Genomic DNA, 27,483 nt, shown 5'->3' with positions numbered 1-27,483 from the left:
TGGGTCAGGATGGAACTTGAATAATTATACACAGTGTCTTCTCATGTCTTCTGATCTGGTATTGATTTTGACTTGTGTTCTAAATAATTGATCATCTCCCTGCATGCATATACCTGATTGGGAACTGGTTCTTAAATGAGTAGTCACTTCCTGTCCCTTTAAGATATAAACAGATACATTTTTAGTGCTCCTATTTGATGTGTATTATATCAAATGCTTTCCTGCTGTGTTCCTCAGCTTTTGGTCTTTTTCATTTCTTAATCCTGAAACCATACTTTACAGCTACTTTTCACCATTCTTTCCTGGAGCCCACGTTTACATTTAAGTCACCCAGTGCCGGTGTATTTGTTGACTCGGTTTAGAGGATCTTGCCAAGTTTGTCATAGAATTTTTCTACTTTTTTGTTCTCTGCACCAGATGTTGTCCTACAAAAATGCAGTTATCCTTATGAGGGCAGTCAGTTCTGGCTTTCCTTTTATCATGAGTGTTGCAAGACAATGACTAAATAGCTCATGAAATTATATTTCTTGTCTTTGGGCACAAGATTCAATTTACCAGGCTTCTGTTAACTCTTTTACTTACTTCTCCAGAGAGCACCTTTGAGCCATCATTGCATTAAGTAGTAACAATGGAAGAAAGGTTTTAATGTGAAAACAAAGAAGGAAAAAGCTCTGACCTGTATCAGGAGGCCAAAGGGTGCCCACTGAAGACAGAGCAAAAGCACCACTGAACATCGAGAGCTAAGGCAGGTCTGGGACTCCAACCCTAACTGAGGAAGTACTGCTGGGGCCCCAGGGGCTGGGTCACTGCTTTACCACCAGTCCCTCCCGGCCCCTACTGAGCTGTGCGCTCTGGATTGGATTTAGGCCTAGTAGAGCCTGTCTTTAATGAGGAGGGCCATGTTCCCGTTTATCATATTCTTTGGCTTTTTAAGAAGTCCTCTACCCAGCTTTTTTGTGGTAGCAAAGAATTGGAAACTGAGGGGATGCCTGACAATTGGGGAATGGCTGAACGAGTTGTAGTACATGATTGTGACGGAATACCATTGTGCTATAAGAAATGATGAGCAGGATAGTTTCAGAAAAGCCTGGAAAGACTTACATGAACTGTTGCTGAATGAAGTGAGCAGAACCAGGAGAACATAGTACATGTAACAGCAATACATAGCTATTCTCAGCAATACAATGATCTAAGACCCAAAGGATTCATGATGACAAATGCCATCCACGTCCAGAGAATGAACTGATAAAGTCTGAATGCAGATCAAAGCATACTTTTTAAACTTCATTTTTATTTATTTTGCGGGGGGGTGTCTGTTTTCTTTCACAACATGGCTAATATGGAAATATGTTTCTGCATAATTGCACATGGATAATCTATATAAAATTGCTTGCCTTCTCAATGAGCAGGGAGGGCAGGGAGGGGGAGAATTTGGAACTTAAAAAAAAAAAGGATGTTAAAATTGTTTTTACATGTAATTGAGAAAAAATAAAATATAAAAATTTAAAAAGTCTTCTACCCCAGCACCTCAGGGATGATTTTACTTAAGGCTTACCTTTAGTATATCCTCAAAAATGGGGGAGAAAATAAACATAATTAATGAAGAAAAGCAATGAGCATTTCTTGCTCACCTATTATGTGCCAGGCAGTGTCCTAAGCGTTTTAGAAATATCCCATTTGATCCTCACAACAACCCTAGGAGGTAGATGCTATTATTTTCCCCTTTTTACAGCTGAGGTAAATGAGGCAGATGGATTAAGTGACATGCTCAAGGCCATACAGCTAGCATCTGAGGTGAGATTTGAACTCAGGTCTCCCTCACTCTTGGCCCAGTGTTGTCTCTACTGTACCACCTATTTAAACCAGCTCAGGACATAATCAGTTTTCAGGACTGCTCTTAGGCATTTTACGATTTTGCTTCAGGTCAGCACTGTCCAAACACTGTCCCAGCACACAGATACCGCTAGAACAGTCAGACCCAGGCAATCCTTTTATTGGTGATTATCCTCTCTAAAAGCAACTCCTCCCTTGCCACTGTCTAGCTCTGACTTAGTGGGATCCCAGGCTTGAGATCTTATAAAATCTCCCTACTGGGACATGCTGATCTAAGGATAAGTACTAATTCATCCCAGGTCAGGAAAGGCAGCCCAAACCCAGGCCCGGGCTCTCCTAGTCAGGGCATGTTCTTTACATGCCATATGCTCATGGCTGTATGGAGTCCAGGTCGGGGCAAGCCACCCTTTCCCTCCCATCCAGCCCTCAGGAAACAGCTTGTAATGGTCTTGGCTAGATTAGTTACCAGAAGAGGGAGAAAAAGGTAAGGGGACAGTCTTCTGTATACCCTGGGAATCATCAGCTAGTCCCTTTCCATAGCCAAAAGAGGGTCTCCTCGTCCTCTCACTGTGGAAGACCTTTATCAATGATTCGCACACAGCCAGAAGTAGGCCCTTCAGATTTTCCATGTGGGCACCTAGAACCAAGAATAGCTACTCTGAACCTGTTGGCCATCCTTCCTTTTTTTTTTTTAAGGCAATTGGGGTTAAGTGACTTGCCCAGGGTCACACAACTAGTAAGTGTCAAATGTTTGGCCTGAAGCTGGATTTGAACTCAGGTCCTCCTGACTAAAGGGCCAGTGCTCTATCCACTGTGCCACCTAGCTGCCCCCATCCTTCCTTTTCAAGGAGGACATTGGAGGGTGACATCTAGACTTTTGCATGAATTGGATTTAAGTGAAGAGGAGCTACGCAAAGTTGGCAGCCTCACTCTTTTCCAGAGTCATTGAAGTCCTGTGGCAAGACAAGAGTCAGGGCAACTGACAGTGGCCAGGATGTAGTGGATGACCTTGGTGTCTCCGTGTCTAACCAAGCTCTAAGCGCTCCACAGCACCTGCTGCCGTCGGAACAAATTGTTCTCCTCCGCCCATTCCACCGAGGGAAGTCTTCACCTGTTTGGGCAGATATCCCTCCAACTTACTGACAAATTTGAATCCTATCTGTTAACCCTCACACTGGTTTAGTCTGCCTGAAATAATGTGGTGTTTTTGTTTGTTTAGGCTAGTATCACCTCCTTTAAAAGTACTGAGACACTGTTGTCACATAGGTTAAAATAACCCAAGTATTGATGAATGTAATGAATGGATAGATTGTTGGGCCTGGAGTCAGGAAGAGTTCAAATATGGCCTCAGATACTTACTAGCTGATCCTGGGCAAGTCAGTTAACCCCGTTTGCCTCAGTTTCCTCATCTGTAAAATGAGCTGGAGAAGGAAATGGCAAACCACTCCATAATTTTTGCCAAGAAAACCCACATGGGGTTACAAAAAGTTGGACACGAGTGACAAAACATCTGAGATGTCCACCAGGCGGCAAACTATTTGAAGAACTGGGGTTTCCGTCTTAAAGCAGGTTGAACTTTATTCTATGGCCACTAGTGGGCACTCACAGCCCAACTGTTCCTCCATGGCTGGTCCAGCTACTTTGCACATTGACTTTTTGACACCAAGAAAAAAACAAAAGGCATTAACCCAAGTCTACATTGCTGCTACTTTCCCATTTCTAATTTAGTGGAAGAAAATATTTTAAAACATATTGGTACCGTTATCTTAACTCCACTCCTGTGCTTTAGAATCATTGGCTTTGTAAATTTCTCTTCCCTCAGTAGCCAGTGAATTTAGACATAATATATGGATCACTGCAGTTTTAATATACATGAAATTAAAGTAGAAGTAGAAGAGAGAAACCGTCCTAGTCCCACTGACACAATTAGGCATTATTATCTATCTTCCTTCTGCCTACTTTGATGCTGGGAGTGGTCCCCATATGCTATGACTGTTCATAGGGAATGAGGGAAGAGGAGACACTCCCAGGGTCCCTTGGTGATGAAGCAAAGAGGGGAAACAAAAGTCTTGCCAATTCACCAGTATAGCTTTCTAAGCAAGGCTTCTAGCTGTGAACCTGTCCTCAGAAAGTTCTGGAAATCTTGCATCATAAGAGATTAGTATGCACCCAGGGCAAGGTCTTCATAGTAGAGAAGTCCCAGAATCTTCTCCCTTTCCTAGTTGCATGGGCCTTGGATGATTCAAATGGTAAAGAACAGTGAAGTTATCCAAGGATTATAGGAGAAAAAATTCTGATGAGGAAGAAAGTCATCTACAAGACTGATGTGTATATACTTCTAACCCACATCAATCTTACAAAGACGTGTAGGAAAGCTGGGAGCAAGAACAGATAATGGAGGAGGAGGTATAATCCTATGAAAATAGTGTCCGGAGTGCAAAAGTACAAAGTGAGCTGAGGCTGTGAATGCATTTAAAAAAGGATTTTTATTTTGTTTTTTTACAGTAAGGAGGACCATCCCATGGAAGTAAGGGCTACCCTTTGGAGCATGCTCAGTGCCCCTTCTTGGTTCTAGCTGACCATTTCAGTACTCGGGTGGGTACATTAGGGGTAATCCAACTTTATGTGCTAGTGACTCAGTGATTAAAAGGACCTGATATTTTGGTATGATGAGAAAAAAAAAAAACCTTGAATGCTTCCGTGGGGTCCTCCCTTTGCCCCATGACAGTAGCTGATAGGGGGAGGAAGGGAGATACAGGCTGCTGTGTCAGGTAAAAAGAATACATTATTTCCAGCTTGTTCAAGCAGCACATTCTGTCTCATGGGAGGTGTTCTCTCCTCCTACCCTGTAACTGCGACATGATTTGGTGAGCTTTTTCCTCAGGCCCCTGAGCCCTTGACATTCTAGAACAGATTACTGAAGAATGGTTAGTTAACATCTATCTACAAAAGGAAACAAAGGTCACAAGTAGCTAGTGGGGTTTCATCAAGACAGGTTATGCCAGACTAATCTAATCTCCTATTTTCTAAGACAAAGCTTTCTGGTAGATCAGGAGAATGCTGTGCATAGTTAACTTAGATTTTAGCACAGCACTTGACAGTCTCTCCTTGTGTTCTTATGGATAAGATAGAGAAATGTGAGCTGCATAATTACAGAAGTGTTCTCCAGTCTGTCCTCTAGTTAGCTGTCAAATGGCACTTCCTTAAGCACATCACCATGTCACCCCTCCTAGTCCATAAACTCCAATGTGATTTCCCATTGGCTTCAGGACCAAATTTAAAATCCTCTGTTTGGCATTCAAAGCCCTTTACATAACCTGGCCTCCTCTTGCCCTTCTGGTCTTCTTACATCTTACTTTTTTCCACGTATTCTTCAGTTCATCAATATAGGCCTCCTTGCTGTTCTATAAACAAGACACTCCCTTGAATGCTCTCCCTCTTTACCTTTACCTCCTGGCTTCCCTGGTTTCCTTTAGTCTCATCTACAGCCTCACCATCTACAAGAAGCTTTCCTCATCTCCCTTAATGCTAGTCTTCTCGTTATTATTTCCAGTTTATCTTGTATAGATCTTGTCTGTCCATAATTGTTTGCATTTTGTCTCCCCCATTAAATTGCGAACTCTTCAAGGACAAGGAATACCTTTTACTTTTCCTGGTATCCCCAGCTCATAGCACGGTGCCTGGCACAGAGTAGGTGCTTAATAAATTTTCATTGGCTCAAGGGGAAGAATGTTATCTTCGGGAGCCTGGTGTTGAAGTTCTGAAAATCAGAAGCTCTGGGGGGAAGGAAGGTTGGAGGGGGGCCCAGAGGCCCCTGGAAGAACTCACCAGTGGGAGAGATGGGCTGGCATAGATGGATGGAGGCAGATGGGTGTTCCAGGGTGAGGAAGTCCCAAACACTGAGTATGATAGCAGGGTGAGACTGAAGCAGAGGAATGGTGTGTTAAAGTCCAGAAAGTAGAAGAACAGCTGAAGGGGAGCTGTGTGCTTGCTAAAAGTATCTGCTGCTATGATGGAGGAGACCCTGTGCTGAGTCCAGGTCAAAGAGCACTTCCCTGGGGATGATGAGGTCCTCCAGATGTTCCTTTTTGCAGGTAACATTGTGCTGATTGCATTAAACCCCAAGACATTACCTATCCTCCTGGAAAAGATCTATAATCATTCAGAGGCGTTTGGCCTGTCCTTGCACACATGAAAAAGACCAAATGGGTGGAGAATGTCTTTTGCCCATATTTCAGTATAAATCCAAATGGACACTATAACAGTATATCTGGAACAGGCAATACAGATGGACAGTTAGCTGGGCACACAGATGAAAAGGAGCACTGTGGGCAGGATAATTTTTTGAAAATTTCAAAGTAGTGTTACTGACCTCCACGCTTTCTATAACAACTAAAGTCAATCTTTTTTAATGTGAATATTTTCCTGATGTTGCTGTTTGGCAATGAGGCCTGGAAGACTGCCTGCCTCTGAGGAATTACGTTTTGTGGAGGGCCTAGGTATGAACAGGCTGCCACCTATGACCAATGGGAACCCTGAAGAATAGGAGAAAAGAATATCATCAAAGAACCTCGGGACAGAAGATGATTGTCTAGCCACACGGCAAGTAGATGGATTCCCAGAGGGTATCCTGCGACATCCAGAGAAGGTGAGGGAAACCTCCATTGCATTGGGTGGATCCCCATGGCAAACGTTTGGGAAGACATGGACGAGAGAGAGTCTTACAGGAGGGGTAGGAGTCAAAGGACTGCAGTCTGCATCATTGGAGAGACCTACAGGGTAGGAGGAGAGAACACCTCCCATGAGACAGAATGTGCTACTTGAACAAGCTGGAAATAATGTATTCTTTTTACCTGACACAGCAGCCTGTATCTCCCTTCCTCCCCCTATCAGCTACTGTCATGGGGTAAAGGGAGGACCCCACGGAAGCATTCAAGGTTTTATTTTTCCCATCATACCAAAATATCAGGTCCTTTTAATCACTGAGTCACTAGCACATAAAGTTGGATTACCCCTAATGTACCCACTCGAGTACTGAAATGGTCAGCTAGAACCAAGAAGGGGCACTGAGCATGCTCCAAAGGGTAGCCCTTACTTCCATGGGACGGTCCTCCTTACTGTAAAAAAATAAAATAAAAATCCTTTTTTAAATGCATTCACACCCCTTTGAGTGTTGAAAAACCTTAGGCCATGAAGGAGGCAAAAGAGAACCAAAGAGCACTAGGAAAATTTGAGCAGGAAGAGACTGTTTTGCATTTGAATGTTGCCTGCGGGCGTCTGATCAGTAGGCAGAATCGCAAAATGTCAGAGTTGGAAGAGCCCTCAGTGGCTGCCTTGTCCAGCCTGTACCTGAATGAATACATCGGGCTGTATGCCATACCCCCAACTAATCATTCAGCCTTTCCTTGAAGATGTTAAATGAGAAATCCACGGCTTCCTAACGAGCTCCATTCTATTTGTGGGTAGCTCTGATGGTTGTCTTTTTTTAACCCAAGTATAAGCCTTTATAGCTACCTTTCTTTTCATGCCTTCTTCAGTTTCACAGAATCCTCTAGCAAGATCTTTTTGAATTCCGACTTCACATCCCGTGTTTTAGCCATTCCCTCCTATCTGTGTGTCATATCTGCAAGTCTGGGTCTGTTTGATTCTATGCGCTGCACATGATTCATTCTCTACAGACTTGTGCAAGAGCTTGGGATGGGGTGGAGGGTGAGAATTTGAACCTCCTTTCAATCTTTGCCCAGGAGGCCCTTGCCTTTTGAGATAGGCAGAGTGTGGAGGAAGCAGATATGTGTTTAGAGTCTGCTACAGTGGAGGACTGGCAGCCCTGAGATATGCCCTAGTGTTTGCAGAAGAGAAGCTATGGGTCACAGCCAGCAGGCCTGAGGCAGAAAGATGAAATAGAATAGGAAATTCTTAACTTAGCTAGAGACTCATTAAAGCCGGGGCCAGCGTGTTAACTGTGCCCCTGACTTGTATTTGGTGAATTATTTCCCTGCTCTGGGCCTCATTTTTCCCAACAGTAAAAATAAAAGTGGGCATCTAGGTAACTCGGGATAGGGCACTGGGCCTGGCACCAAGAAGACCTGAGGTCAAATCTGGCCTCAGACACAGTAGCCATGTGACCCTGGACAAGTTACTTAACCCTGTTTGCCTCAGTTCCTCATCTGTAAAATGAGCTGGAGAAGGAAATAGCAAATCACTCCAGTATCTTTGCCAAGATAACCCCAAATGGGGTCACAAAGAGCTAGACGACTGAAAATAACTGAACAACAACAACAAAAACTGAAAGTGTAGGCTAGGGGGGTAGCTAGGTGGCACAGTGGATAGAGCACCAGCCGTGAATTCAGGAAGACCTGAGTTCAAATATGGCCTCAGACACATAACACTAGCTATGTGACCCTGGGCAAATCACTTAACCCCATTGCCTAACCAAAAAAAAAAAAGTGTGGGCTAGATGACATGCCAGGGCCTTAGCATTTCCAACACAGGCAGCCCTCTCCTGTGCTTGTTTCACTTTTGCCACTTAGAATCCTTCAGTTTCTTCAGTTCGGGTGCCAGCTGCCCAGGAGCCCTTTGGGGATTTCCGTAGCCGTCAGCATGTTGTCCTGCCTCAGATTCTCCTGGGCTTACTCATTTAGGTGTCATGCTAGAGGCGCAAAGACACAAACATTAGCCCTTTCCTTCAAGGAGCTTATCTGTATAAATGATGCTGCAACACCCCCCTCCCCCGTAGAATATGAGTTTCTTGAGGGCAGGAGCTGTTTTTTATTTTGTCCTTGCATCCCCAGTTGGCAACACAGTGCTTTGCACATGGGAGGAAAGTGATAAACATTTGTTGACTTGAAATCATGAACATTCTATATAGTCCATATCTCAGTCAGCCTCTTTGGTGGCTGATAGGGCACATAAGATGTTCCATTTTTAAAACTCTCCTTTGATCTCCTCCTGCTTTAGAAGCCCTGATGACTTCCTGTTTGCTATAGATTAATGCCTGGTGGGTCTCCCTCTCAATCCCCTAAGCAGAGTTCAGCACTCAGAACCAATTGGTAGAGCTGGAGCTGAGGAGGAACACAATCCATGGAAATAAAAGTATTAGCCTGAGTCTTAGAATTTAGCAGAGGCCTTGCCCTGTAGGGCTGCTAATGAGCAGACAAGCCCCTTTCCTCTGATCCACTCCTCTTTAGCCTTTTGGAGCTGCCCCAAAAGAGAGGGTTCCAAGTAGAGCCACAGGGAAGCCACTATGCAGATGCCAGCTCTAAGTGATCGTTTAACTCATGAGGGCAGTTTGGCCATACTGGACACTTTTGGGAAAGAGGATGACATGGAGTCACTTTAAATAATAATATTAATGGTTCACATTTCTATAGTGCTATAAAGTTTACAAAGCACTTTTCTTGCAACACCCTTACCTTGTGATGTAGGTAGGAGTCATAGGGTGATATAGAGTGCAGTCAGATGATTATCCCTACAAGAACCTTGAGATCTTCCAACCATATCCTCCTTATGTTGCTGATGAAGACACTCAGACAGGAAATGACTTTTCCAGGGTTAGCACAGCAAGTCAGTGACAGAGCTGGGACTAGTTTGGGGATGTAATTTGCTGTGTGTGTGTGTGTGTGTGTGTGTGTGTGTGTGTGTGTGTGTGTAGGGGAGGAAGTTTCTTTACCTCCTTTCCCAACCAAGGAAATTATTGTGTGTATGCAAATGAGGGGCCAAAAGGGAATTTATATCAACATGTCTTTTTTTTTCTATTTCTCTTTGGTTTATTATAATACTCATTTAAAGGATAACATGGCAGTTTAAGTTCAACACCATTTTTGGTAGAACAGAATAACCAGTGACTGAAATTTCCAAATCCTTAAAACACCACAAAAGCAGGCCAAGAAAATTAAAGATACAATCTTCCCTTCTCTTGGATAGCATGTAATAAAATTATCTGCAACTAACACAAAGAAAGAACTGTTTTCTTTTGATATACCATGAAGGTCACATTTGACTGCTGTTGCAGCATTCTGAAAACTTGCTTTGCAATCCACTTTTTGACTGGTATTGGGAATTCCTTCAAACTTTCCCCTAGAGGAACAACACAAGTTTGAAAGTGTAAGGTATCTACCACTACATGAGCATATCTTGAAAGCACCCCAGTGTCATTAACATGGGTCCCTCTTACAGGATTTAGAAAATAACCTTAGAGACCATACAGTGCAAGGCTTCTTAACCTTTTTTTGTGTCATGAACCCCTTTGGCAGGCTAGAGAAGTCTATGAACACCTTCCCAGAATTTTTTAAATGCAGAAAATAAAATATCTAGTATTGTGAAGGGAACCAATTATATCAAAATAATTACCAAATTTTAAGATAAGTTTTTATTGCTATTTTCTGTTTCTTACAGTACTGTAGTATCCCATGCATCCCTTCCCCCTCCCTTTCCCAGAGAGCTATCCCATATGACAAACAGTATTTTTCGGAGAGGGAGAAAAAGTCAGCACAACTGATTGATACATTGAAAAAGATTCACCTGTGGATTTCCCTCCTCCAAGAAAAGGGGTAGGTCGGGCATGTTCTTAAATCTCTTCCTTTTATTTCCACTTGATCTTTATCATTTTACTTTTGATTTTTTTGGTGTCTTGTTCTTTCCATTCAAATTATTGATTGCAGTTACTGTGTATCTTGTTTTCTTGGCTTTCCTTCATTCTGTATCGGTTCATATAGATCTTTCCATATTTCTCTATATTTATCACACACATGATTTCTGACAGCACAGCTTTATTCCATTACATTCATGTACCACAGTTTGTTTGGCCATTCCCCAGTTGAGGGCATCTACTTTGTTTTCCAGTTCTCAGCTATAACAAAAAGTACTGCTATAAATATTTTGTAGTATATGGGAAATTTTTCTTATTGATGACTTCCTTGGGGTAAAAGACCAGTCATGGAGTCTCTGGGACAAAGGATATGGACATCTTATTTGCTTTATTCCAATTTGCTTTCCAAAATGGTTGTACCATTTCACAGCTCCACCAACAATATATTAATGTGCCTGTCTTCCTACATCCCTTCCAACATTGACTGGTGCCATTTTTTGTCACTTTTTTCCAATTTGCACGATGTATGAGGTAAAACCTTAGGGTTTGGAGCATTTTTTTTCACATGGTTATGAATATCTTGCAGTTCTTTTGAGAACTGTTTGTTCATACCCTTCAGCCATTTATCCATTGCAGAATGGCTCTGTATCATGGATACTAAACTATATATATGTATGTATATATGTATATATAGTTTATGTATCTTGGATACAAACCATTATCTCCTATCTCTATCTATAGAGAAAGAGAGTTTGGTATCCAAGATACAGAGAGCCATTCCACAATGGATAAATTGTTGAAGGATATGATCAAACAGTTCTCAAATGAAGAACTGCAAAGTATAACCTTGATTCCTAGAATTGAATATTTGAATGAATTACTTGATTACTAGGATGATTGGCAGAATCAAGATTCAAACCCAGGCCCCAAAGGTATATGGTATAATGGCAAGAGAGAACAACTGGGTTCAAATTCTGACTGCCATTTACCAGCTATGGGACCTTGGACAAGTCACTTAAATTCTCTGGGCCTGAAATTCCTCATCTTCACCAGATAAATTCTGAGGACTTTTCTGCCTTTGACCCTATGATGCTGTGACTCTCCATCTTTCCACTCTGTGATTTTGTCTTTCTTGGCATCAGGAGTGGACTTTACTTTGGTACTGGAGGTGCTGGCACTTGTCTGCCTGGGGTATGCTTGCCCCTCTGCTCCTGCTTCCCTAGGTCGGCCTAGTCTTCTGTGACTTACCTGTTCCACTGTGATCAGAGGTTTGACATGGGGATAGATGCACCTCTGTTGTACTTGTAGGGCACAGTCTCTGTAAAACCTTCCCTGATCACACCCACAAGTGAGGTCTCTTTCCTCTCAACTTCTTTAACACTTACTATCTGTACCACTCGCTGGGACACATGGAAAACTTCCTGGCATCATTGCTGATCTTTTCCTACACATTTATGAGTTTTATCTCCCTAGCAGGGGGAAGGGGTCTGTAGTTGCTTGTTTTCTGTTCTTGTGCCTGAATAATCATTCAACAAACATTTATTAAGAGCATATTTATATGGCAGGCACCAGACTAGATCCTGGGAGTACAAAGGAAAATAAAGCATCCTCTGCATCCTCTGCTCTGTTCTCAAGGGCCTTACCTTCTCTTGGAGGAGAGACATACATTTATGTCTGTACAAAATAACTATAAACCCAGGCTTCTGCAGGAGGCCTTTCCCAATCACTCCCTCTAGTTCTCTCCCTTGAAGATTAACCCTATTTTACTCACTTGAGTGTATCTTATATACGTAGTTGTTTGCATGTTGTTTCCCCAGTTAGAATGTGAGCTTCTGAGGGCAAGAAATGTTTTTGCCTTTCTTTGTACAGTGCTTGGCGTATAGTAAGTTCTTAATAAAAGTGTGTTGGGATAACTAACATGATAAGTTTGGGAGGGTGAAGGAGGGCACTAACAGCTGGGAGGATGAGGACAGGCCTAGGTCTGAGCTGAGTTTTGAAATGAAACAATGGTTTCTGAGAGGTAGAGATGAGGAAGGAGAACATTCCATGGCTGCCAAGGAACAGAGGTCAGAGAGGTTGTGTTCTGTGTGAGGAGCAGCCAGAAGGCCAGTCTGGCTGGACTGAAGAGAGTGGAGGAAATGCAGTTGTGGGTAATGGAGCTGGAGAGGTAGTGTGCATATGGGAGGTCGATGGCCAACTACTACCCAACAGCTGGCCTCCTATATGACTTGTATAGGTGGTATGTGCTCTGAGATCTGGCCCACAGTGTCTCTAAGGGAGTTGGAGATTGCTGTGTTTTTTGTGGGGAGCAAGAGGAAGGCTTGTGGTGGTGAGGCCCCCACTCCTTTCCTCCTTTCTCACCCAGAAGGTCATTAGGTGAAAATTAGAACTATCTACCATACCTCAAATATTGGTAATGTAAGTGTATGATGCTCTCTTTTAAGGTTTCAAAATAAAAGACATTTTCCTTGGTCATTCCAATGGGGAAGGAGGGTAACAGCTTTCACCAGCTTAGCTTCCCACTCCCTCCATACTTACAGTAAACAGAAATGAGCAAGATTATACATATTGGGGTAAACAACAGAGTACACCAGAATCAGTTAGTCAATAAGGATTTTTAAAAAAAATTTTAAATTAATTTATTTTTAGTTTTCAACATTCACTTCCATAAGCTTTTGAGTTTTAAATTATCTCCACTTCCCTCCCTTCTCCCCTCCCCAAGACAGCATGCAATCTGATATGGGTTCTACATATATATTCTTATTAAACATATTTTCGCATTAGTTATGTTGTAAAGAAGAATTAGAACGAATGGGAGGAACCACAAAAAAGAGGAAACAAAACACAACAAAAGGAAAAGAGCAAATAGTATGCTTTGATCTGCATTCAGACTCCGGAGTTCTTTTTCTGGATGTGGATAGCATTTTCCATCATGAGTCTTTTGGAGTTGTCTTAGATCCTTGCCTTGCTGAGAAGAGCTAAGTCTATCAAATTCAGTCATCGCACAATGTGGCTGTTACTGTGCACAATGTGGCTGTTACTGTGTACAATGTTCTCCTGGTTCTGCTCACTTCACTCAGCATCAGTTCATATAAGTTCTTCCAGGTTTTTCTGATGTCCACCTGCTTATCATTTCTTACAGCACAGTAGTATTCCATTACATTGATATACCACAACTTGTTCAGCCATTCCCCAATGGATGGGCATCCCCTCAATTTCCAATTATTGGCCACTACAGAAAGAGCTGCTATAAATATTTTTGTACATGTGGATCTTTTCCCCATTTTTATGATCTCTTTGGGATACAGTCCTAGAAATGCTATTGCTGAGTCAAAAGGTATGCACATTTTTATAGCCCTTTGGGCATAGTTCCAAGTTGCTCTCCAGAATGGTTGAATCAGTTCACAACTCCACCAACAATGCATTAATGTTCCAATTTTCCCATATCTTCTCCAGCATTTATAATTTTCCTGTTTTGTCATGTTAGCCAATCTGATAGGTGTGATGTGGTACCTCAGTGTTGTTTTGATTTGCATTTCTCTAATCAATAGTGATTTAGAGCGTTTTTTTAAATGATTATAGATAGCTTTAATTTCTTCATCTGTAAACTGCCTATTCATATCCTTTGACCATTTATCAATTGGGGAATGACTTGAATTTTCTTATAAATTTGATTCAGTTCTCTATATATTTTAGATATGACGCCTGTTAGAGACACTAATTGTAAAAATTCTTTTCAGTAAGCATTTATTAAGCAGGGCACTTAGGTGGCACAGTGGATAGATTTCCAGGCCTGGAGTGAGGATGATTCCTCTTCCTGAGTTCAAATCTGGCCTCCACTTACTAGCTGTGTGACCCTGGGCAAATCTCTTAACCCTGTTTGCCTCAGTTTCCTCATCCATAAAATGAAATGGCAAACCACTCCAGTATCTTTGTTGGGAAGACCCCAGATGGGATCATGAAGAGCCAGACATGACTGAAATGACTCAATGACAACAGAAGCAGCTGCTGTGTGCCAGTCACTGTGCTAAGAGCTGAGGAAACAGAAAAAAAGCAAAAGATGTCTGCGTCCTTGCAGTCTAGTGAGGGAGGTGACCACAAGCAAACAAGTATGTACTGACGAGCTATAAGCAGGACAAAGACATTAGAATTAGGAGGGTCGGGAAAGGCTTCCTGTAAAAGATCAGATTTTAGTTGGAACTTGAAGGAAGGGCAAGAGGCAGAGCATTCCAGGCATGTGGGACAGCCAGAGAAAATGCCCAGAACTGAGAGATGGAAGAGCAAAAAATGAGCTAGTCTTACTAGATTTTCAGTTGTGTCCAACTCTATGGATGTCCATGGGGTTTTTTTGGCAGAGATACTAGAGTGGTTTGCCATTTTGTTCTCCAGTGTGTCCCCATTTTGCAGATGAGGAACTGAGGCAAACAGGATTACATGACTTGCCCAGTGTCACATAGCTAGTAACTGTCTGAGGCTAGATTTTAACTGTGGACTTCCTGATTATAGGCCCAGTGCTGCATCCACTTTACCACTTAGCTGCCCCCATATCAAAAAGTACATAGTGGGGAATTAAGGTATAAGAAGACTGGAAGGGCATGGAAGGGCTAGATTATAAAGGGCTTTAAACCTCAAACAGAGGATTTGATCCTGGAGGTGATAGGGAGCCACTGAAATTTGTTGAATCTGGGGGATGATGTGATCAAACCTGTGTTCTAGAAAAATCACCTTGGCAGCTGGAGGATGGGATTGGAGGGAGAAAGATTTGAAACAGGCAGACACACCAGTTAGCTATTGCAGTAGTCTAGTAGTGAGGTGACGAGGGCCTGTTCAGAGTGGTGGCAGTGTCAGAGAAGAGAAGGGGCTGATTCGAGATGTTTCACAGGTGAAATTAACAGGCCTTGGCAACAGCTTGGATAATGGAGGGTGAGAGGTAGTGAGGAATCCATGACAAGCCTGGGGAACTAGGCGATGGTGTTACCCTCTATAGAGTAATAGAGAAGCTTCATTTATTTATTTATTTATTTATTTGTTGGCGGGAGGTGGGATGGGGGAAAAGATAACAAGTTCAATTTTAGACATGTTGAATTTAAGATGTCTGAAAGGCAGTTGGAGATGCAAGATTGTAGGGTCAACAGAGAATTTGGGGCAGGAAAGGTAGACTTGAGAAACACTAGCATAGAGATGGAAATTAAATCCATGGGAGCCAATGAGATCACCAAGTGAAGAAGTATAGAGGCAGAAAAGAAAAGGAATCCCTGTGGGATTCCTGTGGTTAGAGGGCATGATCCAGCAAAGGAGACGCTGAGAAGGAGCAGTCAGGTAGAAGGAGAACCAGGGGAGAGTGGCGTCCTGAAAACCTAGAGAGAATAGGAGAGAATGACCAGCAGTATCAAAGGCAGCTGAGAGGTCAAGAAGAATGAGGATTGAAAAAAGGCCAGAGTAAGTCAGCTTTTCCATTTAGGACAAGAAAAAAATCTCGGTTCAACCAAGGAGATCAGTGATCTCAGTGGGGCAGACAGTTGTTTGAAGTTTCTAGGGTGGCAGGTCCTGGAAGTCAAGGGACATGTCTGTGACTCCAGGGAGAGCTCCCGTTCATCATTTAAAAGTTCGCTTCTGGGGGCAGATAGGTAGTGCAATGGATAGAGATCTGGCCTTAGAGTCAAGAGGACTTGAGTTCAAATGTGGCCTCAGATACTTGACACTAGCTGTGTGACCCCGGGCAAGTCACAATTGCCTCACCAAAAAGAAAAAAAATTCACTCCTTTCCTCTTTTGCCCTTTCTTTCTCTCAAATTCTTCCACTCTCTCTTCTCCAAAGTTTTATTACTCCATGAAGCATTCTGGCTCAGAGGTCTCTCAGACAATCAGGTGTCACAGCTCTCTTTGCTCACAGCATCACCCATCCCAGGGCTTTCCTTCAGAAGCCACCCCAGGCTTGGATTGGGAGAAAGTATTACAGTTAGCTGAGAACAAAGTTGTAAAGTACTTCAGAATCCAAATAGAGGAGTTTATATAGTGGAGAACTCCTGGAGGTTAGAAGAATGTCACATAGACTTGTGGTGAAGGAAAATCATTTTGGCAGACTTGTGGAGGATGAATTGGAGTAGGGAGAGACTTGAGACAGTAAGGCCTATTTTGAGGCTGTTGGTTGAGAGGATGTGAGTGCCAGAACTAAGGTTGTGGCTTAGAAGACAAACCTAAAAGAGATGTGGTATGGATAGAAATGACAAAATCTGACCAAGGATGACACTGAGGTTTTTGAACCTAGACAAACTGGTGGTGTACTCAACAGAGAAGTTAGAAAGGGAGGGCTTGGGAGAAAAAGACGAGTTCTTTTGTAGACATATCAGGAAACATCAATAGGTGAAAATCAGTCCCAGCATTTGTTTTTGTGCTATTAACAAGATAATCGTGGAAGGGCAAATCTTTAGTACTGATATTCCGTGTGTGTGTGTGTGTGCGCACGCACGCGCGTGCATGCATGCTTCCCTGCCCCAGCACACACAGGAGTAGTACAAAGAGAGCTGGAAGTGTCAGAGCCCCTGGGTTCAAATCTTGACTGCTTCTTATTACCTAAGTCACTTTAGGTAAGACCCTTAATCTGTCTGAGCTTTGGTTTCCTTCTCTATAAAATAAAGGAGCTGGATGATCTGAAGAGTTTTGCCCAGCTCTGAATCTATCACTTTATAACAATATCCCCTAAAATGCTTTTACTCTTGATCTGCATAGGAGGTAAATAACATTATCCAATTTTTTTTAAACCTCCATTTTATAAATGAGGGGCAGCTAGGTGGTGCAGTGGATGAAGCACCAGGCCTGGAGTCAGAAAGACCCAAGTTCAAATTTGGCCCTCAGACAGTAGCTGTATGACCTTGGGCAAGTCACTTCACCCTGGTGCCTCAGTTTTCTCATCTGTGAAATGAGGTGGAGAAGGAAATTGCAAAATATTCCAGGATCTTTGCTAAGAAAACCCCAAATAATGTCATAAAGAGTCGGACACGACTGATACAACCGGATAACAATAACGACCAGAGTTAGGCAAGTGACTGGTACATGGTCACCTAGCTAATAAATGTCAGAAGTGCTGTTTTGAACTGTGGTCTTCCACCTTCAAGACCAGCACTAGCCCTAGGCCTCCAGTATACAGTGTCCCCAAAATCTAAGTAATGTTTAAAACTTTTTAGTAACTCATAGCTTAAAGCTGTACTAAGACTTTTGGGACACCCTGTATTGATTGGGTGGACGAGTTGTGGCTAGATGGTGAACAAAGGGATGTATGTGTCCTCACCGAAAGCCAGAGCTAGAGAGGACTTCAGAGGTCCTCAGATCACAGGTTTAGAGAAAGAAGAGGCCTTAGAGGTCCTCTAGGCCAGGTGTCTTGCACACAATGCCAGCACACTCTTTGTGGCTAGAACCCAAATATGTAGATTATTTTTCTAAAAAAAAAAACGTACACGCACCCCAGGTCAAGAACCCTTTTGTCCGACTCTTGGTTATACAGAGATGTAACTGGAGGGGCTCAGAGGGGACGACTTGTCCCAGGTCTCGGAGCAAGCGAAGGGCAGGACCAGGGTTGGAGCCTGGGTCTCCTGGCTCCGAATCCAGGGTTCTTTCCGTCTGAGAGCTTGGTATTCTCAGCCCTAAGCCATTCAGAGTCATGGGGGAAAGGTACAGTTCTAAGTGGAGCCCAAAGCTCCCTCCCCCGACTACCTTGGACTCCCCCTCCCGTTGCCCTTAGCAACGCGTGGCCCGCCGCTTCCTGTATTGATTCGAATCGTCAGGGACGTCATTCCCTCCCGAGATGCACTTCGCGCGCCGGCCCACCCAGCTCCGCTGCTGGGACCTTGGTGGAGGGGGTGGTGTTTAGGAAGGAATTGGGCGGGGAGGAGGAGGGGAGGGCGTGGTCAAGGGCGCGCTCGGAGTGAGGGTGGCGCGAGGCCCGGAGATCAGCGCGAGCGTCTCGGGCCGGAGGAAGGGGTCCTCGGCGCGGCGCGTCTGGGCTCGGGAGCGCGCCAGCGCGGGAGCGCGGGGTGGGGCCGGGCCGGGGCCGGGCGGGAGGGCGGGAGGGAGGGGGCCGGCGGCGGCGGCGGCGGCGGTGGAGGGGAGGCCGCGGAGGAGTGGCCGCCGCCATATTGAGGGAGCGCTGAGGCCGGGAGCCTGACAGCGGCCGGGGCCTGGCTGTGCAGTGTGGCCGGCGGCACTGCTGCCCTGCCCTCCTCCGTGAGGCCCGACAGACGAGCGAGACCCAGCGTCCGAGGGAGCGGCCGGCTGGCCGGGCGCAGGCGGAGCCAGGTGAGACGGCCCGGGAGGGACCGAGTCCGGGATGGGGACGCTCAGAGCCCCTGTCCTGTCAGCAGTGCCAGGTCACCTCCCAGTCCGGGGCCTGCTGACCCCTCTCACTCAGGCCTACTAGCACCCACATCTGCTGCTGCTCCCCCTACCCACCGTTTTGCTGCCCCCTGACCCAGGGCCTGCTGCCCCTCCCGCAGACTCACATCCTTCGCTGACCCTTGCCTGGCCCTCTTGTTGTCCCCCCCAGGGCTTAATACCCTCATCCGTGTTCTCTGCTGACTCTTCCCTACTATCCCCCCAGACCCATGCCCCCCTTGCCCTCATCCCACATCTAGGGCCTGCTGTCCCCCACCTGTGCCCTCTGTGCCACACTAGACTCAAGTCTCCTGCTGCCCTCTTCACTGTCTACTAAATGCAGCCCAAGATTCACATATGCCTCCCTATACTTTCCTGGTCCCTATCTCACCTCTGCTTCCTCGTTCTATCCTTGTCTCTTATACCTACCTCTCAATATAAGCCAAACTTCCCGTACTTTACCTGGCCCCATCAAACCTGGGATATTCTATCTCTGCGTCCCAAACCCAACTCTGCTTCTCTCAGAACTTAAGCTGCTGCTCCAAAACCTAGTTCTTCCTTCCCCAACCAATTTGTCTTGACATGTCTCCTAAATCAAACCTCTGAACCCCTGTTCCACCTTTGCTTCTTCCAAACATAGGCATCCCTGTCCACCACTGCTCTGACCTTGGTACCCCTCTAATGTGAGCCCCCATCAAGCCTTCCTCTTGCCCTCCTCAACCTGCTTCTGCTGCTTCTGAACTTGGCCTGTACCCCTAAACTCATCCTGTCCCTCAGAACTCACCTCTGCTTGCCCTCTTCCCTCCCCCCCCCACCCTTGGCACTCTCCAAAACTCAGACTTTCTTGTCATAGTCCTTACCTTGTCCCTGAAGCCATCTCTAATTCCCAGCCCTGTTTTTTTCTTTTGAACCCCTTTTCTTGAGACCCGTCTCCTTTCCCTACCAAATCTTCTTTTTGATCTTTCCCCTGTTTAACTGGGAGTTATCTTCCCTCCTCCCCACCTCACCTGAGAGTTGAAGGATAAAGGATTCCGTCTGTGCCAAAGAATTTCAGGGTATACAGAAGGCAAGGGTCCAAGAGCCACTACCACACAGTCCCTTCTCTGGATTATTTATTAGGATAAAATGCCTTTCTTTACTGATGTGTTGGCTAGGAGCAGCAACTGGTTCTTTCTACTGAACTCAGATGTTAGCCTCAAACCATCCCTTCTATCCCTTGGTGATCAATACTTCCCACCTTATATGTCTCTAGGGATTGGTTAAAACTTTATCCTTTGAGTGAGAGAGACTTACCCGAATAAAGGACACTATGCCCCTAAATACAGCCAGCTGTATTACTGGGAAATGCGAGTCTCTCCTTTGAGGATGGAGAGACAACAGGGAAGCAGTTGTATATTTGGAATCTGATAAGATTCCCCTTTTCCATCTTCCTGTTAACCATGTATATTATGAGGGTGAGGATCATGGCTTAGTTACAGAGTACATTATGCTCCGAATTGTTAGATCTTGCGATAGAAGTTTTTATTACTTTACCCCAAGAACTTCAAAAATCTTTGAGAAACTAGAAGAGGATAGAGGCAAAGGGGCTGAGCCAGGTGCATGGCACTTTTGAGCGAATGAAGTGAAACTGATAAGGGTTTGTTAAGAATATAAAGTCCTGCTGGTAGATTTTAAGGAGAAAGTTTTAATCTACTATCTTTGAACAGCTTTTTTCCCAAGATACTGTTTTTCCATGGAGCTTAGTTCAGTTACTTGATCTATCTTAACTATACATTGAAAAGTCTTGAGTGTTTCACATTTTGAGATGGTTGTTTTAAAGGGTTGTTTGGACTAAAGTGGGGAAGAGAAGAGGAGATTGTCAGGAAGCAAAAAATACGAAGTTGGCAGGAACAAAAAAAGGGAGAAGTGTTCTACCTTGGTTTTTCATTTAAAATGTATTTCCTTGCTTTCGCATTTACATTTTGGACTAATCAATTGCTGCATATTATACAAAAGAGACTTCAGTAATAGGCTGATTCTGAAGATTGACAGTAATTTGGTTATAGCAACCTTTGTATCCATATTTACACATATGGATTATAATAAAAAGTCATTACTATTTTAAGGGCTACCTAGGGGATTGGTAAGGAAATATCTATACAGTATTTTATCTGTAGGACTTCAAGTTAAAAATCATAAAAATTAATAGATCATTAGACCTGGGAAGGACCATATAGAGAGAAGTCCCTCCGTCCGTATTTTATGAAAAAAACTGAGGCCCAGATACAGAAAGTGACTTAAATGTTCAAGGTCACAAGTAATAAATGGCAGAGCCAGGATTCAAGTCAGCTTTTCACATTATTGCCCCCAAAAGTATCCCTCTATCATTAAGTACCTTGACATATTTGAGTTTTGTTATAGATATCAAATTATTATCTCTTGAAAGGAAGAAGTGGCCAGGACTGAAGTACATATGTTCCATTTGTGTCTCTTGTCCGTTCCTGAATTTGGTAAGAAAATTGTACAAACGAGGCTGAGAAACCATCCCAGGATAAACTACTTTGTTTTTGTAGACTCCTACCAATCTTGTTGAACTTTTTTTCTTCATCACTTCCTGCCTGTATTCCACATTCACCTGGCCTGCTACTTTGTTTTCACCGTTTGTTCTCATGCCTGGAACACATCCCATCCACCTTCAGCTATCTCTTGTTGAAGCCCTGCTCTTCTTCAGGAGCCTGCTCAGAGGTCACCTCCTCTATGAAACCTTCCTGAATCCTCTGCAGTCAGACGTGTGTGATCTCTCTCCTAATGTGAACTTCAATAACAAGCATCTTGTTCTTGCTTCTGCCGTTTGAGAATCAGTTTGGTATAATGAAGAGAACGCTGAACTAGTGGTAAATATCCTAGGTCTAGTTCTAGCTCTGCCACTAACTCACCATAAGACCCTGGGAAAATGAGTTGGATTACAGGCTATCTGCTGATCCCTTCTAGCTCTATAATTTTTATGACTTTTATTTTCTGTTGTGTTAATGTGTATGCATATCCTGTTTACCTTGATGATATGAGACTTGTCTTTTTTCTTCCCAGTTTTTTGTTTGCTTGTTTTTTTCCAATTCAGCACACTTTTTGTTAATTTGTTAGAAACTATGCTTGATCCTGGGCACTATCCCTGTACGCAAGAAGCTAATGGGACATTATATTACATGGACACAGAAATCCCAGTTTCTTTTCACAGTATGATCGTAGATCTAGAGTTGAAAGTGACCTCAAAGACCATCTAGTCCAATCCTCTCGTTTTAAAAATAAGAAAATTGAAACCATGGATCCCAAGGCCACAAATGAAGTGCTGAAGATTCAGAGGTGGGATTTGAGGCCAGGCCCTCTGATTACAAAGAGTCACTGCTCTTTTTCACCGTACCATACTACTTCGCAAGAGATGCTTAATAAATATCTTGATGATCTATGAATTTTTATGATTTTTACCTCTAAGTCCTACTGATAAAATACTGTATAGATGTGAGATTTCTTTACCCAATCCCCTAGGTAGTCCTTAAAATGGTAATGACTTTTATTATAATCCATACATGTAAATATGGTTGCAGAGGCTTATATAAAAAATAAATGTCTTTAAATACATTTGGTCACTAAAGAGATCAGTGATCCCAGCCATTCCCCTCCTGCTACCTCCACTTCCCCACAGTGCACTTTTATCTTGCCTACTAAAAATTTATGTGTAAATATGAAGAAATGACTTCTTCATTGCTATCATTTAAACTCATATAGTTTTACAGTTGGGAGAGTTTTAGAAGTTATCTAATCTAATTCCTTTATTATAGAGGAGAAAACTGAGACCCAGAGAAGGGAAGGTGACCTGCTCAAAGTAATACATTTAGTTAGTGGCACAACCTAGACTAGAAAGGGAACTTTACTATTTTTTTTATACTGTATCTGTCAGTGAAGACTAGAATAATTTTTATAGATATTGAAATGAAGAATGTTGTGTGTAAGTGGTACCATAACAGAAGCAAATAAGATAACCTCTTTCAAGGTGTATTAACTTTTGCCTACCTTCTTGAAATAGGAAATCCATTTCTGTGAATGTTTTAGATAGCCTCATCAAATCTCACCAAAAACAAATTTCCAGTTTCATTTGCACTTTAGTTCTATTTCTCTAGTTTCACTGTAATAGTGTTTTTTGCATCTCAAGTCTTAGCGCCTTGGTCTGAAACAGAAATTTTTTTAAAAGGTGCAAGTACTGAAACTTCTGATTTTGGTTCTTTTGAAGACAGTATTGTCTAGTGAAAAGAGCACCAGATTTGTTTTCAGAGCACCTGGTTTCCTATCTGGGCTCTGCATATTTAGTACCTGTTTGACCCTGAATAAATCACTTAATCTCTTAGTTAAGGATCTTAGTTTCTTTTGTAAAATGAAGAGTTAGGATATTGGATAACCTCAGAGATTTCTAGATCCCATGTGTTTATGAGACATTTTCTTTTAATTTTTTAAGTACTTCTCATTTGAGTCCCAGCGTGCTTGTAAAATTCTCTTCCTTAATAACTTCGATAAATAAGTGACTTCTGTGCAAGGTTCTGTGCTTGGTTCTGGGGATGTAAAGATGAAATAAAATATAGTTCTTGCTCTTGAGGAGCATACATACGCTCAAAGAAGGGAGATAACATAAACTGACTATAACACAAATCTGACAGTATGTGCTAAGGAGTTCATTCAAAGTAGTATGAGAAATTTAAGGAAGGGGGATCACTTCCAAATGAGGAGGATCAAAGAAGGCTTCATGGAGCAGATTTAGAACCCTGAGGTATGGGCCCTGAAGGAAAGGGCATGTTTGATCTTAGAAGGGGGGGAAATGAGATCCTGTTCCTAGAATGGAAGATGGAATGAGAATTGAGGATAGAGTAGTATGAGGGCAGATTATGGAAGGCCTTGAATACCAGCCTGAAGTAGTTTGTATTTTATTTGGATATACCAGGAATTGACTCAAGGTTTTTGAGTTAGTGAAGAGTCATCGAAGCAGTACATTTAGCAGTATTACAGTATGGAGGATGGATTGGAGAGAGGACACATGAGCAGCAGTGAAACCAGTTAGGAGACTTTCATTGTAATCCTAAGGAGACATGACAAGAGCCTAAACTAGGGTAGCTAAAGTAGGAGTGAGGAGATCTAAGAGACTTTACAACTGATTGTATATTGTAGTTGAGGGGGGAGGGGACTAGTCAAAAAAATGAAAAGGAATGAGCATTTAATTAGGCATCTTCAATGTGCCAGGTACTGTGTTTAAGTGCTTTACAAATGTCTCATTTGGTTCTTAAAACAGCCCTACAAGGTGTTGTTGTTCAGTCATTTCTGACTCCTTGTGACCCCATGGTCCCTAGCACACCAGGCCCCTCCTTCTAGTCCTCCACTATCTTCTGAAGTTGGTCCAAGTTTATGTCTGTTGCTTGCGTGACACTATCCATCTCATCCTCTGCTGTCCTCTTCTTTTGCTTTCAGTCTTTCTCAACATCAGAATCTTTTCCAGTTAGTCTTGTCTTCTCATAAGGTGGGTGCTGTTATTATCCCCATTTTATATTTTAGGAAACTGAGGCAGACAGATGAAGTGACTTGCCCAGGGTCACATAGCTAATAATTGTCTGAGGATATATTTGAACTTAGGTCTCCTTGACTCCAGTGTATCCACTACATTAGCTAGCTGTCTGAAAGATGACTGAGCTTTCAAGCCTAGGTGATTGGGTAGTTGGTGGTGGCAAGAAGAAATCATACTAAAATCTTTTAATTGCCTTTGCATGGAGCCAATTACTCCTTTTGAGAAGAAGGTACCCATCTGAATTTTATTTTTTCAGACCTTTTAAAATCAATTCTTAAATTTAGGCAACTGTTTGGCAGAATGGAGAGAGCACTTAGCCTGGAGTCAGGAAGACTTAAGTTCAAATCCGTATGTGACCACGGTCCAGTCATATAATCGTTGTTTACCTCAGTTTCCTCATCTGTAAAATGAGGATAACAGTAGTACCTACTTCCCAGGGTTGTTTCAAGGATCAAATGAGATAATGATTATAAAGTGCTTAGCACAGTGCCTGGTACATAGTAAGCACTGTATAAATGTTTGTTATTATTAAGTTGGAATCTGGGTAGCGATGGACTAAACATCTGAATCTTGTATACCTGACCAGAACAGGATGTAGGAAATTTAGTAATACTCTTACAGCAGATAGAACTAATAGAAACTTAGGGATCATTTTAGGGAAACAAATCACAATCCATTACAGAAATGCCAGAATGATTTTTACTTGATTTATATGTTTCTTTAAAGGCTTTTCTCCCCAAGAAAGTGAAGATTGCTCAGTGTTATTATACTACTCAGTTAGTAGTAGGCTTAATAATCCTGATGCTCAGGGGCAGTCATCCTACAAGGAACATTCCACAATGGCTACATTTTCTCAAATGAAAATAATTAGCAGTAACAATATAGATTGGATGACTTAGGATATTACCTCTGAGGATACATGGCTTTGTCATTTTCTGAAAAGTGGTCAGGGGTTGTAATACATTAAATAATTCAAACATCAGGGGACCAATTGATGCTTGGTGTGTACAATGATATCAATAAAATTGTTTAATGAGGAGTGCACTGGGATGAAGGTTCAAAAAATAATTTGTCAGTACCCACATGAGAGAAGCCTGTAAACTAGATTGTAAAATCCTTGAGTGCAGAGACTGTTGTTTAGTTTTCTTTCCAGTACTGAGTATAGAACCTTCCACACACAGGTACTTGGTAAAGTAGAATTGAATTCAGTCCAACTTGGAAAAATGGGGGACAACTACTAGTGACCAAAGCTGGGGCTAAGGGAAGGCGGCTGCCTAGGGCACCAGCGATGGAGGCAGTGATTAGAAAGTAGGTAATAGAGAATACTGTTTTTAATCACTTTGAATAAATGTACACATTTTGAATAACAGAAAATTCTGCCTTTTGTGGTATCAAGAGACTTGTGTAGACGGGTATAGGGAGCACAGTTAAAAAAACATTGACAATGTCTTTTGGTTTTACATGACCTTCATTTCCTATTACATATATCCTTCTCCCTTTCAGGCTGTCAAAAAAAGAGAAAGAAACATCTCAGCCAAAACAAGCAACATATCGATTAAGTCTGATTTTTGTAGGCATTTTTTTTATACCCATAGTACCTTACTTCTACAGAGAAAAAATGGGAAATGTACATTCTCATATCTTTTCTTTGGGCCAAACTTGAATAGTCTGTCAGCTAACAAGCATTTTTTAAGTGCTTTCTGTGTACTAAGTACTGTAATAAGTGCAGAGCATTCAGTTTTAATTTTGTTATTTTTTCCTTTTAAATTGTTATGGTCGCTGTGTATATTGTTTTCCCAAGTTGTGCTTTTACATCACTTTGCAGCAGTTCGTAGAAGTTTTTCCATCTTTCTGTTTACTCATTTCTTTATTATTTCTTAATATTAATTATTTCTTAACATTGTATTAGTATTTCATTATATTCATGTACCACAATCTATTTAACCTTTCTTCTATTGATTGGTTTCCAGTTCTTTGAGGGAATATAATTTTCTTTTCTTGTCTAGAATGTACAGATGTATTTTCAGTGGCATATCTAGGTCTCTATTTCTAGCAAAGTTAAGGAAGGTTAAAAATAAAATTAGAATAAGTATTTTATAGTGGATAGAGGCTAGGCCTTGGATTCAGGAAGATTTGTGTTCAGATCTTGCCTCTGACATATACTAGTTGTATGACCATGAGTAATTTACTTGACCTCTGAGAACTCCAAGAAGTTCTCTCTAAGTTACAGAGAAGTTGCCTATCTTTATTGGTGGAAGGATTTTTCATTCTCAGGAGTACCTCACACCAATAAATCACGTATTTGTATCCTTCTCTCCTGCCCCCCTGCAAAAAAAAAATTAATGAAATCCTAGGATTTAAGAATTAAAAAAAGAGCTTTAGAGGTCCTCCAGTCTAAAATCTGATATTACAGATGAGGAAACTGAGGCCTATTTCAGATCTTACAGCCTGTTCATGTCTGAATGTGGGGCTAAACACAGCTTTCAGTCCACAATTTTTTTTCAACCACCCTTTTTAAAGCTAGGTGATTGAAGAATATGCCTTTTTCTCAACATCTTTCCTAGCCCTACTTAGAATCATAAACTGTGAGAGCTGGATGAGACTTCAGAGGCCATCTGGTTCAAATACCACCTGAAGCAAATATCCCCCTCTCCCATCTGTAAAATGAGGAGGCTGGATTAGATGTCTTCCGAGATTCCTTCCAGCTTCTAAATCTATTATCCTTAGCAAGTCATTCAGCCTCTGCTTGAATGCCTCTAATGACAGAATTTTCTAGAAGCAGCCAATTCCATGGTTAGAACCCTCTGATTGTTAAGAAGTTCTATTTTGTATTGAATCCATATCTACCTCTCTTCAGTATCTTAGCATCGGCTCTAGTTCTTCTCTTTGGGGCAAATTTCTGATTTGAATTTTGACTTCAAGTTGGAAATCAGTGTTTAAGGTAAAACAAATCAAAGCTCTGGTACAGCTATCATTAATAATAACAATAATAATAATAATAATAATAATAATAATTTTTGACTTCTTTTCCATGTGGGTATGTATATTAGACATGACTCCTAATGTTCCCTTAGCACTTACCATTTATATTATCCATATGGTACACAGCAACTAAC

General features: G+C 42.4%; 1 protein-coding gene across 8 annotated transcripts in view; it reads left to right on the top strand.

The window, feature by feature from the left end:
- The window catches only part of FZR1 (fizzy and cell division cycle 20 related 1), a 108,500-nt gene that overhangs the window by 12,574 nt on the left and 68,443 nt on the right, over positions 1-27,483 (top strand). For 2 of the 8 annotated variants that reach the window (XM_020969389.2, XM_078154019.1), the window contains exon 1: positions 18,504-18,711. The exons of 3 other annotated variants lie outside the window; for them this stretch is intronic. The gene's annotated coding sequence lies outside the window, so the exon portion shown is untranslated. Of the gene's footprint in view, positions 1-18,503; positions 18,712-27,246; positions 27,309-27,483 lie in introns of those variants that run through there. 3 more of the 8 variants (XM_078154020.1, XM_020969390.2, XM_020969391.2) reach the window with 3 other exon arrangements.

The sequence above is a fragment of the Phascolarctos cinereus genome, unplaced genomic scaffold (genome assembly GCF_003287225.1).
Source record: "Phascolarctos cinereus isolate Bilbo 61053 unplaced genomic scaffold, phaCin_HiC Scaffold_4;HRSCAF=312, whole genome shotgun sequence".
Taxonomy (NCBI): domain Eukaryota; kingdom Metazoa; phylum Chordata; class Mammalia; order Diprotodontia; family Phascolarctidae; genus Phascolarctos; species Phascolarctos cinereus.
This window is presented reverse-complemented; position numbering and strand designations above follow the sequence as displayed.